Raw genomic sequence first — 12,374 nt, 5'->3', positions numbered from 1 at the left:
ACAATCTCGGCTCACTGCAACCTCTGCCTCCTGGGTTCAAGCAATTCTTCTGCCTCAGCCTCCTGAGTAGTTGGGATTACAGGCGCCCACCACCATGCCCAGCTAATTTTTTTTTTTTTTTGTATTTTTAGTAGAAATGGAGTTTCACCATGTTGGCCAGGCTGGTCTTGAACTCCTAACATCAAGTGATCCACCTGTCTTGGCCTCCCAACGTGCTGGGATTATAGGCGTGAGCCACTGCACCCAGCCTACCTTTATGTTTTAAAAACATGTTAAAATCCAACTTAGGTTAAAAGTTACCACTTTCCTTTTCTATGCTTGATGTATATTACTGTGAGAAAAATCCATGAGAACCTCTGCTGCTGTAAGCTTATTATACATATATATTTTTAACCTAAGTTGTTTCTTGGACATTTTAGTTCAATTCGCCGACTCTTTGTAGTGAACTAACGCTGTGGCCTTAGTTCACCGCCAGCTCAGGGGCTCCATTCTGTTTTGGTTTACGTAGCGTTTCTTTTAAGTCTGAAATAGCTGTCCGTTTTTAAAAATGGGGACATTTTATGTAAATCTAGATTTCTAGAGTCTCCTGAAAATGGAAAGGTGGCATGCTGGCCTCCTCTTCCTCATGGAGTTACCTTTTTTTTAAATTTAATATTTTAATTTTAATTTTTAATTTTTTTTAAGACGGGGTTTCACCATGATGGCCAGGCTGGTCTTGAACTCCTGACCTCAGGTGATCCACCCACCTCAGCCTCCCAAAGTGCTAGGATTACAGGCGTGAGCCACCGCACCTGGCCATGGAGTTATCTTTTCATGAAAAGCAGCAGCTACTCCATCGGCCCCTCCTGGCCACCTTCGCTGCTTTACCCATTTGACCCTAGAGAGTATTTTTCTGTGGTGCTTGTGCTGCATATTCTCCAAGTTCCTGAATTTTGTCAACTACTTCGTAGGAGAGCTTGATGCTGAGGTAAGTGGTCTTGGTTTCCTCCTTCTACCATTTTTTTCCACTTCTCTCCTGCCCCTGGAGAAGAGCTGTTCCATCTCAAGGCTAACTCCAGCTTCCATGTTCTCCGGATCATCCCTGGCTACAGAAACCTGCTGATCATTTTCTTAATGTTAAAAATAAAAGCAGCCAGCAACCCCACTTTTCCCTCCAGCTGCTGCTCCAACTCTCTAATTTATCTGTTCCAAATGTAGCAACATTTCTGTTACTTGGTATCCACTTGCTTCTTAGTTTCTTATCTGCCCTGACTTCGGTTTTCTGAATGTCAGTGGCATTTTCTGACAATTTTCATTGTCTCTACCTCTTAGCATTATTTGGCCTTGCTAACTATCCCATCTTAAAATTCTTCTTTAAGTTTTGATGACACTAACATTTTGGCATTTTGATTTCTGATTATTCCTTTTGTTTTATCTTTCTATCACTTAGATACAGGCCTCGCACAAGGCTTGATCCTTGGACCCCTGCCTTTCCTACCCTCATTCATGGGCTCCACGCAGTGCTGCTGTGCAGGTGGCCCTAACCCTGGACTCTCACCCAGCATTTCCTGAGCTCTAGGTGATGCTCCGTCAAGTCCTCTACTTGAAACCCGGTCAAACTGATGTTGCCATCTCATTCCTCATGACTAGACCTTTTTTTTTTTTTTTTTTTTTTTTTTGAGACAGAGTCTCACTCTGTTGCCAGGCTTGAGTGCAGTGGTGCAACCTTGGCTCACTGCAACCTCCGCCTCCCGGGTTCAAGTGATTCTCCTGCCTCAGCCTCCCGAGTAGCTGGGATTACAGGCATGCACCACCATGCACAGCTAATCTTGTGTTTTTGGTAGAGATGGGGTTTCTCCATGTTGGTCAGGCTGGTCTCGAACTCCCGACCTCAGGTGATCCACCCACCTCTGCCTCCCAAAGTGCTGGAATTACAGGCGTGAGCCACCGCACCTGGCCCTCTTCCTCTTTTTATAAGGGCACCAGTTCTATTGAATTAGGGTCCCACCCTTATGACCTCAGTTGCCTCTTTAAAGTTCCTGTCTCCAAGTACAGTCACACTGGGGATTAGGGCTTCAATGTGTGAATTGGAAGCTGGGGGCAAAATTCAGCCCATAATAGAAGGGGAGGGAGTTCAGGGCTTGAAGTAGGAAAGGTATCAAGGCTGAGCCACGGTAGGTCAGGGAAAGTTTACAACTGGCCCTTGTGGAGAAGCAGGCAGAAAAGTGAGTGGCTTCTAGAGTATCCTTGCAACCCCTGGACTAAGAGGAACCCAAAGCACAGCTGTGTTCAGATTGAGCTGTGGCCTCAGAAGACTTAACTGTGCATTTGCCACTCTGCAACAAGGGATCTTTCCTCCGGACGGTGAAACCACAACAAGAAAACTACATGTCAGGGGAGTAAGCAGTGATTAGGAAGAGCAGGAGGAGCCCGTGGGCCCTGACACCGCCTGGGTGCTACTGCACCTGTGCTTCCTCCTGGCCACTTGTCATGATGAGTGTTGAGGCATTTTGGGCCAGGTGCGGTGGCTCACGCCTGTAATCCTAACACTTTGGGAGGCCGAGGTGGGTGGATCACCTGAGGTCAGGAGTTCAAGACCAGCCTGCCCGACATGGTGAAACCCCATCTTTAGAAAAAAAAAAAAAAAGAGGTGTTTTGGACATCACACAGCCGTTCTGTCTGAGTCATCTCTACATGGAGAAATCTGAGGGAACGAGGTTGAAGAGTTACTATAATGTCACTTAGTGCTGTCTGTAGTTCCTCCACCTCTGTCCCCTTCATTCTATTCCGACGGCTGCTGTGCGGGTCAGGCCCTTTATCGCGTGTGAGTAGGATTTTGATGACAGCCTCTCACCTGGTCTGTCTGCTTGAGTCCAGCCTACCTGCCATTCTTGGAACCCAACCCCGATCCTGTCATTCCTCTGCTTAAAAGCCTTGAATGATGCCCCTTTCCACCAAGCGAAGGCCAGATCCCTTGAGCTGATATTCAAGCCTTTTATAGTCTAATTTGCCACCCATGATTTCCCTTCTGTTGACTGTCCTTCAGTCACATTGGGTTTTAGCTCTTCCTTGACCACACCCCTAAGCTTTCCCACTTTTCTTTCTTTTCTTTTTCTTTTTTTTTTTTTTTAAAGATGGGGTTTCGGCCGGGCGCGGTGGCTCAAGCCTGTAATCCCAGCACTTTGGGAGGCCGAGGCGGGTGGATCACGAGGTCAAGAGATCGAGACCATCCTGGTCAACATGGTGAAACCCCGTCCCTACTAAAAATACAAAAAATTAGCTGGGCATGGTGGTGCGTGCCTGTAATCCCAGCTACTCAGGAGGCTGAGGCAGGAGAATTGCCTGAGCCCAGGAGGCGGAGGTTGCGGTGAGCCGAGATCGCGCCATTGCACTCTAGCCTGGGTAACATGAATGAAACTCCGTCTCCAACAAAAAAAAAGATGGGGTTTCACCATGTTGGCCAGGCTGGTCTTGAATTCCTGACCTCAGGTGAACCACCCACCTCGGCCTCCCAAAGTGCTAGGATTACAGGCATGAGCCACCATACCCGGCCCCCACTTTCTTTAATTGCTTGTTTTAGAGACAGTGTCTCACTTTGTCGCCCAGGCTGGAGCATGGTGTCACTATCGGCTTAGTGTGACCTCTGCTTCCTGGGTTGAAGTGATGCTCCTGCCTTAGCCTCCCCAGTAGCTGGTATTACAGGTGCCCACCACCACGCCTGGCTAATTTTTGTATTTTTTTAGTAGAGACAGGATTTTGCCATGTTGGCTAGGCTGATCTTGAACTCCTGACTTCAAGTGATTTGCCTGCTTCTGCCTCCCAAAGTGCTGGGATTACAGGTGTGAGTCACCGCGCCTGGCCAACTTTCCCTCCTTGAAAACATGCTGTCCGCACGGTCCTGTGTCTAAAATGGTCTCGTCCTACTTCTGTGCTTGTCATCCATCTGTAGGCTTAAATTGAATGCTGCCTAATTCTTGAAGGTTTCCCTAATTTGTTTCATGTTATAGGTCTTACCTCACTTATACTCTGTTCACAATGATAGTTTTTTTTTGTTTGTTTGTTTGTTTGTTTTAGTTTTAGTTTTTGTTTTTTGAGACAGAGTCTTGCTGTGTCACCAGGCTGGAGTGCAGTGACGCAATCTCTGCTCACTGCAACCTCTGCCTCCTGGGTTCAGGTGATGCTCCTGCCTCAGCCTCCTGAGTAGCTGGGACTACAGGCACGTGCCACCACGCCCGGCTAATTTTTAGTAGAGATGAGGTTTCGCTATGTTGGCCAGGATGGTCTGATCTGTTGACCTCGTGAGCCACCTGCCTCAGCCTCCCGAAGTGTTGAGATTACAGGTGTGAGCCACCGCGCCCGGCCAGTTATTTTGTTCTAAAACATTTTCTTAAGTATATTCAACTATAAAGTGTCTTGAGAATAGGGTGGCTGTGTAACTTTAGCCTATCAACCACTTGACAGTGTTTTGCATTTAAGTGAGGGGCAGATGCCTGTGGCTTGAAGAAATGAGATCAGGCTTGGGTAATACGTCTTCTTGATGCCGAAGTGGAAAACAGAAGGAATAGGATCCTAAACAGATTTCACCTGCTCCAGCATGCTAATGGAGAAGCTAATTGTTTGGGAAAGGGAAGAGACTGGTGGGAAGCAGAGAACTGTGAAGTCAAACTGGCAACCACCGCTTTTCCTCATTGCTTGTCCTAGGGCCTCAGTCCTGGGTGAATTCTGCCCATAGGGTTGGAGGAGGATGAGGACTGGCCTCAGTTTTTTTGTTTTTTTTTTTGTTTTTTTTTTTGAGACGCAGTTTCGCTCTTGTTACCCAGGCTGGAGTGCACTGGCTCGATCTCGGCTCACCGCAACCTCCGCCTCCTGGATTCGGGTAATTCTCCTGCCTCAGCCTCCTGAGTAGCTGGGATTACAGGCACGCGCCACCATGCCCAGCTAATGTTTTGTATTTTTAGTAGAGACGGGGTTTCACCGTGTTGACCAGGATGGTCTCGATCTCTTGGCCTCGTGATCCACCTGCCTCGGCCTCCCAAAGTGCTGGGATTACAGGCGTGAGCCACCGCGCCCGGCCCCTGGCCTCAGCTTTTAAGGTATTTAGGTTTGGGAGGTAGGGAGCAGTCCCCTAAACTTAATTCGTAGCATAAAGAGCCCATGAGAACTGTTAAAGGTGGTTCTATCTGCGTGGTTCTAGGCTCACTTAACTCACAGCTAGAACTTGGGGAGGGAGGCACAGGGCACAGATGGCGGGTTCCTGCCCACTCCTATCCTGTTGGTTGGGCACTGAGAGCGGGCACATGGGATCCTGAGGACTGCACAGTGTGACCAAGGGCTGCTTCTCACCTGGCTGCCACCTTGGCCTCTCAAGTTGGGTGAAGGTGAGCCCAGGGTGGCTGTGATTAGTTCACCCAGTCTTGACATTCTTCTAAGACCCATGAGGGAGGGGGGGAAGTTATCCCGAGGCTGAGGGGAGAGAGGCGGCATCAGAGGCAGCCTAGTGTGATTTTTTTTTTTTTTTAAAGATGGGGTTTCACCATTTTAGTCTGGCTGGCCTTGAACTCCCGCCCTCGGGTGATCCACCCGCCTTGGCCTCCAAAGTGCTTGGATTACAGGTGTCAGCCACCACGCCCAGCCAACCTAGGGTGATTTTTAAGCTCCGGTTCCTTTGCTGTGGTTTAGGTCTGCATTAGACCTGAGGTGGGGCCTAAGTATCAATTTTTGTAAATCTCTCCAGGTGATTCTGAGGGGCAGCTAGGATTCAGAATCAAATTTGTAAGGTGATTGTGAGCGTTAAATGAGATAATCTGCCATAGAGAGTTTTCAAATTATGACATGATTTATTATGGCTAGCATCACCTGACACAGTCTGCAGAGTGATATGATTTCAACTACATTTTTCTGCTCACTCAGATGAGACAGCTGGATTGGGCATGGGTGGTCAAAGCCTAGGACTGAGCAGCTGAAGGAAGACCCTGTTACTCTGTTGACTTCACTCGTCAAGAAGTTACCATTTTCCTCCTTCTTCAGAAGAATTTACTTTCCCCTGGTCCATGTTTTGTCTGGTCTCTAGCAGCCCCAGAATTCCTTTTTTCTTTTCTTTCTCTCTTTCTTTCTTTCCTTCTTTCTCTCTTTTCTTTTCTTTCTTTCGAGACCGAGTCTTGCTCTGTCACCAGGCTGGAGTGCAGTGGCGCCATCTCAGCTCACTGCAACCTCTGCCTCTGGGTTCAAGCGGTTCTCATGCCTCAGCCTCCCAAGTAGCTGGGACTACAGGCATACGCCACCACACCCAGCTAATTTTTTTTTGTATTTTTAGTAGAGACAGGGTTTCACCATATTGGCCAGGATGGGCTTGATCTCCTGACCTCGTGATCTGCCCGCCTCGGCCTCCCAAAGTGCTGGAATTACAGTCGTGAGCCACAACGCCCGGCCCAGAATTCCTTTTCAAAATGACACCTGGAAGCTCATAGGAGTTATACAAATAGCACTCTGCTTTTGAGCAGGAAACGTTTCAGAAAACCCCATGTTCACCTTAGTGTTTGGGAAATGTTCGGTGTTTTTGCCAGGCTCCTACTGACTTTGAGAGTTCCAAGTAGCTTGCAGGAGATCATAGAGTTTTGATGAGCTAAGTGGCTTTGAGATTCCTTCATCCAGCAGAGCACAGTGGCTCAGGCCAGCACTTTGGGAGGCCGAGGTGGGTGGATCCTTTGTGGTTGGGAGTTCAAGACCAGCCTGGTCAACATGGCAAAACCCTGCCTCTACTAAAACACAAAAATTAGCTGGGTGTGGTGGTACATGCTTGTAATTCCAGCTACTTGAGAGGCTGAGGCAGGAGAATCGCTGGAACCCGGGAGGTTGCAGTGAGCCAAGGTTGTGCCATTGTACTCCAGGCTAGGCAACAAGAGGGAAACTGCGTCTCAAACCAAACCAAACCAAGATCCTTTCACCCCACCTCGCTCCTTCCCTGTCTAGGCCATGATATTTTATTATTTTTTTATTTTTTAGAGACAGGGTCTTGCTCTGTTGCCCAGGCTGGAGTGCACTGGTGCGATCTGGGCTCACCCTTAAGGTTCTATACTCACGATCTTCCTGCTTCAACTTCCCAAGTAGCAGGGACAATAGGCATGTGCCAGCATGCCTGGCTAAATTGTTTTAAAATTTTTACATTTGTAGAGACAGGGTCTCATTTTGTTTGGTCCCAGGCTCAAACAATCTTCCTGCCTCTCTCTCTCAAAGTGCTGGGATTACAGGAGTAAGTCGCCATGCCCAGATGCAGAATATTTTTTATTGATTTTATCCATTTATTATTTTTTTGAGCCAGTCTCACTCTGTAGCCCAGGCTGGAGTGCAGTGGTGCCATCTCAGCTCACTGCAACCTCTGCCCCCTGGCTTCAAACGATTCTCCTACCTCAGCCCTCTGAGTAGCTGGGACTCCAGGCATGGGCCACTGCGCTGATTTTTGTATTTTTAGTGGAAACGGTTTCACCGTGTTGCCCAGGCTTGTCTTGAATTCCTGATCTCCATCTGCCTGCCTTGGCCTCCCAAAGTGCTGGGATTACAGGTGTGAGCCACTGCGCCTGGCCTGCATGATATTTTAAAATAGGACACATGTAACAGTTATCTTAGAACAGCGGTGGTTTTGACATGCAGGCTGACAGGGCAGGCTGGCTTCCCTAAAGCCCCACTGACGCTGGGATCAATTGAAATGGGGTCTTACTCTTTCTGTAACTAGCCCTGCTGAGGATTGTCCTGTAGTGTCCAGCCTCAGTCACACAAACTGCGGGGGAAAATGAGACCTCCTCTTTATTTTTTTTTTTTGAGATGGAGTCTTGCTCTGTCACCAGCCTGGAGTGCAGTGGCATGATTTCGGCTCACTGCAACCTCAGTCTCCCGGATTCAAGCAATTGCCCTGCCTCAGCCTCCTGAGTAGCTGGGACTACAGGCATGCGCCACCATACCCAGCTAATTTTTTTGTATTTTAGCAGAGACAGGGTTTCACCATGGCCAGCATGGTCTCGATCACCTGACCTCATGATACGCCCGCCTCGGCCTCCCAAAGTGTTGGGATTATAGGTGTGAGCCACCGCACCCAGCGAGACCTCCTCTTATCCTCAGCCAACAAAGCCGAACCCTTCTGGTTGTTTAGGTCTCACAGGAACAGCTCCCAGCTCAGACTTTCAGTTTTCTGTTCAGAGGACTTGGTGAGGGTGGTGCTAAGGATGGAGCTTGTGTATCAATCCTGTTGAGGATGTCTGGGGGCTGAGTGCCCCTGGCCTACCTGTGGCTTGGAAGAAGTCCCCTAGGTGCCACCAGCGATTTCTTTCCTATGGAAAATAGACCAGTCGCTTTTAGTTCTTGCCCCTCTGGCCACATGCAGAGGTCACAGCACCCTCCTTCTCACGGTCATCACCAAGACTTCCTAACTTCTAAAAGGTATCTAACTTTTCTTCTTGACCATGGCCACGGTATTCTCTTTCCTGGCAGCAATAAGCTAATCATTTTGGAAGAAAGCCAAGTTTAAAGGGATAATTAGCTTTTTCATCAATAAGATTGGTGAAAGAGCCGGGCACGGTGGCTCAAGCCTGTAATCCCAGCACTTTGGGAGGCTAAGGCGGGTGGATCACGAGGTCAAGAGATCGAGACCATCCTGGTCAACATGGTGAAACCCCGTCTCTACTAAAAATACAAAACGTTAGCTGGGCATGGTGGCGCGTGCCTGTAATCCCAGCTACTCAGGAGGCTGAGGCAGGAGAATTGCCTGAACCCAGGAGGCGGAGGTTGCAGTGAGCCAAGATTGCGCCATTGCACTTCAGCCTGGGTAACAAGAGCAAAACTCCGACTCAAAAAAAAAAAAAGATTGGTGAAAGAGAAAACCTCACTGGCTCTTACCCCAGAGCGGTTCCTGTCTATTAGCCAACACTTTGTTCTCTTTCCCACAGATAAACAACTTTGTGGTCAACTATTGATTTCCCCCCCAGAGCTCAGGAATGGTTATAGCTTTCTCTCATCTCCAGTTTTTTTTTTTTTTTTCTTTTCTTTGTTTCCCCAAGACAAGCTTTCACCATGTTGGCCAGGATGGTCTCCATCTCTTGACCTTGTGATCCGCCCACCTCGGCCTCCCAAAATGCTGGGATTACAGGCTTGAGCCACCGCACCGGCCTATTTTTTTATTTTTTGAGACAGGGTCTCACTCTGTTGCCCAGGTTGGAGTGCAGTGGCACGATCTTAGCTCACAGCAACCTTTGCCTCCAGGTTCAAGAAATCCTCCCCGCTAAGCCTCTTGAGTAGCTGGGACTCCAGGTGTATGCCACCATGTATTCTGGCTGTTTGAACTGGGGAATAAGGCCTGCTGGATTTAATGGACTTCACCTTCAGATGATTGCTGCTAATGATATTCTAGAAATCCATAGGCCTTCACTTCTTCTGTGTCTATCCACCATAGGGGTCTGATCTCCAGGTTTTGTCAGGGGGCAGGAGATGGGGTGGAGTTAATTAGGCCCCGTGTTCCAGAGCCCCAGGCAGGCTTATCATGGAGCAAGACAGAGTTTTGTAAAAGAGTCTGACCCTAGCTCTGAATTAGGGCCAGAGTTACACCAGAATGTACACTAGACAGACCAGGCCTGGAGGTGGACCACAGCCCAGCTCCCTTGGCTACAAGATGAATCATCTTTCTGCAAGATGGCAAAGGAAACAAATAGTTTCAGGATCCCATGTAAGACCAGGCTTTTGAGGTTTGGGTCTGCTTTCTGCATTGGTGCAGCTGGGGGTGTTAACTGTTTAATCATTTTGGCCTGGGCACAAGCAGCCTGATGGACACAGCATTAATCCATTAACGGCTGCGTGGTGGGGGGTACATAGCGGCGGGAGGGAGTCGGGGGCTTGCTGTGTAGCTGTTTCCCTAGTAGGATGGTAGGATTTCACAATTTCTGCTGGTATAAAGTAGCTCTAATTTTCTGGCTTCAACTAGACAAAAAAGAAACTAACCTTGAATGCCTGAGGCCTTAAAGATTATCAGATTACCTTCTGGCTGACCAGGTCAAGAGATCGAGCCCATCCTGACCAGCGTGGTGAAACCCCGTCTCTACTACAAATACAAAAATTAGCTGGGTGTGGTGGCGCGCGCCTGTAGTCCCAGCTACTCGGGAGGCTGAGGCAGGAGAATTGCTTGAACCCAGGAGGCGGAGGTTGCAGTGAGCCAAGATCACGCCACCACACTCCAGCCTGGGCAACAGAGCAAGACTCCATCTCAAAAAAAAAAGAAAAAAGAAAACAAAGTCAGCTTGAGATTCTGCCAAGAAACAGTGATTTGTGTTTCCTTGTATGTCAGGCTCCCAGGTCTCCAGTGAGACACAGGAAAACCTTTGCCTAATCCTCGCTCTCCAAACGCAGGGCTGGTTCTCCTGGTGAGGAGGTATCACTTTCTATCCTTGGCCTACAAAGACATTAAGAGCTTGTGGTTGACACTGCAGGGCGTGAGATCGCAGAACCTTGGGTGTGAGTCCTCAGAACCAAGCATTCGTATGCCGATCACAACAGCCTCACCTCATCGCTTGATGAAAACATAGTATCTGGTGGCCATTGCTCGGATTTAGAAGGACATATTTTAAATTTTGTAGGATTTGAATGAAGTTTTCCAATAACTACCCCAAAGTTTAAGAGGGCTTCACATGTTTTGTTTGCCATTGTTTTATTTTCTTCACGGCGAGTATCATCATCTGAAATAATCTTATTCATACATTGATATAATTCTTGTCTGGTCCTCCCAGTAAAATACATTGAGGCCTCATCTTTCTTTTCGAGTCTTTTTTTTTCTTTTGGCTCTATGAAATTGACATGTGTAAGGGATCTAAAGGTGAGCTTGGATGTAGATGTGGACTCAAGATGAAACTGAACTGATGCTCACAGGTCGGAATCAGCAGAAAGAGGAGTGAGAGGTGAGGAAGCTGGAATGGGCCACATGCAGGTGCCTGCTTCTGACTCAGCTCTGCTGATGCCACGTTTTCTCCTTTCGTCCTGGGTGGTGGTTTCCCGGCAGCTGGTCACAGCTGTTGATGAGGCAGAGCTGCTGAGGTCTCCCGAGGTGCTGCTATTGACACCGGCGTGTGTGAATCGCTGTTTTCCTGCCTTGGTGCGTGATGGGGAGTCTGTTTCTTACTTTCTTGGCTACTGAGTTGCTCCTGCCCCTGGCAGCATGGCCTTCAGACTTTGCTGAAATCGCATGAGATGGTGGGCAGTGGGCAGCAGGGGGCTTTCTGTCTGATGTGCACTGTACGTCTCTGTGGGCATGAAGGTCAGGGATGGCTCTGGAATCACCATGGCATGGCTTCCAGGGTGCAGGGAGTACTTTGTGGCCTGTTTTCCACCCTCTCCCATATCCTGTATGGTCATCCGTTCTTGTCCCCCCAAGAGAGAAGGGACAGGTGATTTATTCTGATTTGTAGGGCCCTGTGACGAGGGGAGCTGCAGGGCTGACCTGCAGGTGGTGTGAAGAGCAGACTCCAGCTCTCTGTTTCGGCCCACTGCCTTCTGTGTCAGCCTCCTGCTGTTCTGGCCCTCGTTCTTATTCTCCTATAACAGAAAAATCTTTCAGCCAGCAGGTGTGGGGGCACTGGCAGGAATCTTTCCCTTAATAACGCTGGGGCCCCCGCTGCCAGTTTCACACTTGTCCTGTCTTCCTGCAGGGCGGCAACAGGAGGGGCAGGACGAGTGGAAATAGAAGCTGCTTCAGGCCAGGCATGGTGGCTCCTATCTGTAATTCCAGCATTTTAGGAGCCTGAGGCATGAGGATCACCTGAGCCCAGGAGTTTGAGACCAGCCTGGGCAACGAAGCGAGACACTGTCTCTAAAAAGAAAATTAATTAGCAGGGCATAGTGGTATGTGCCTATAGCCCCAGCTATTCAGGAGGCTGAGGTGGGAGGATCGCTTAAGCCCAGGGGTTGGAGGCTGCAGTGAACGCGATTGTGCCACTGCACTCCAGCCTGGGTGACAAAGTGTACACGAGGGAGAGCCCCGACCTAGCCACAGGGATCCCTTCTCTATCGGGCGTCTCTGCTGTGCTCTGGCTAGAGACTTCAGGGGCCGGAAAAGTCACCTTTCTAGTGCATCTCCAACACGCTGGACCAGCTGTAAGACCTGATGTCTCTGCTTTTATTTTTTGTTTTGAGATGGAGTCTCGCTCTGTCACCCAGGCTGGAGTGCAGTGGTGTCATCTCAGCTCACTGCAACCTCCGCCTCCCAGGTTCAAGTGATTCTCCTGTCTCAGCCTCCTGAGTAGCTGGGACTACAGGAACCCGCCACCACACTTGGCTAACTTTTGTATTTTTAGTAGAGATGGGGTTTCACCATATTGGCCAGGCTGGTCTTGAACCAACCTTTTTTTTTTTTTTTTTTTTTTTTT

The 12,374-nt window shown here is 48.8% G+C and overlaps 1 protein-coding gene across 6 annotated transcripts in view; it reads left to right on the top strand.

Annotated features, from left to right (window-relative positions):
• The window catches only part of PDZK1 (PDZ domain containing 1), a 42,565-nt gene that overhangs the window by 10,040 nt on the left and 20,151 nt on the right, over window positions 1-12,374 (top strand). Inside the window, exon 1 of one of the 6 annotated variants that reach the window (XM_032268902.1) lies at window positions 10,889-10,910. The exons of the other annotated variants lie outside the window; for them this stretch is intronic. The gene's annotated coding sequence lies outside the window, so the exon portion shown is untranslated. Of the gene's footprint in view, window positions 1-10,888; window positions 10,911-12,374 lie in introns of those variants that run through there. 6 annotated transcript variants of the gene reach the window in all.

The sequence above is a fragment of the Sapajus apella genome, unplaced genomic scaffold (assembly GCF_009761245.1).
Source record: "Sapajus apella isolate SASKATOON/1434 unplaced genomic scaffold, GSC_monkey_1.0 scaffold187, whole genome shotgun sequence".
Taxonomy (NCBI): domain Eukaryota; kingdom Metazoa; phylum Chordata; class Mammalia; order Primates; family Cebidae; genus Sapajus; species Sapajus apella.
Note: the sequence above shows the minus strand (reverse complement) of the source record. Positions and strands in the feature narration are given on the sequence as shown.